Genomic DNA, 637 nt, shown 5'->3' with positions numbered 1-637 from the left:
TCAGTTGGGTGGTGCATCAGCTTCTGCTATTACAAACTTAACTGGGCAATCAAAGCTCTCTGAGCATTCACTGTTATCTATATGTCCAGAAATGTGGGTATCAGTTTATTTTAACTCACCCAATTTAACATTCAGTATATAATAATAAATGATTTATAGAACATCATAACACACTATAGGTATATGGTTATGAGCATATATATAAGATGTTATTTAAGGGTTTCTTCACGAGTTCTTAAAACATCTGTGAACTGGTTTTAAGGCCTAGCGGTGCGGTTACAGATTGCAATCAACTGAACATCAACCATTTTACTCTTCCCCTTCCCCCCACCTCCACCCACCCAAAAAAACAAATAAAAGTGTTTGTTCTGGGCTTCTGTAGAAACATGGTGGTCTCTGGGGAAGAGGACTCACTCCCTCTGTAGATATAAAAGCTTGAAGAATGGAAGGTAACAAAAACACATTGATTATTATATTACATTTCTCAGCCTAAATCCTTCACACTGGACCTTTAAGTGTTTATTAGCATTTGTGTATGTGCCATTCAGATTGTGAGATTCAAACATTCAAACTATTAATGAATGCTTTACAGAACACTGTTTATACGACCAGTCTTTAAATAAACATCATTACAGGA

Source organism: Scatophagus argus, chromosome 11 (genome assembly GCF_020382885.2).
Source record: "Scatophagus argus isolate fScaArg1 chromosome 11, fScaArg1.pri, whole genome shotgun sequence".
NCBI classification, from domain to species: domain Eukaryota; kingdom Metazoa; phylum Chordata; class Actinopteri; family Scatophagidae; genus Scatophagus; species Scatophagus argus.
Note: the sequence above shows the minus strand (reverse complement) of the source record.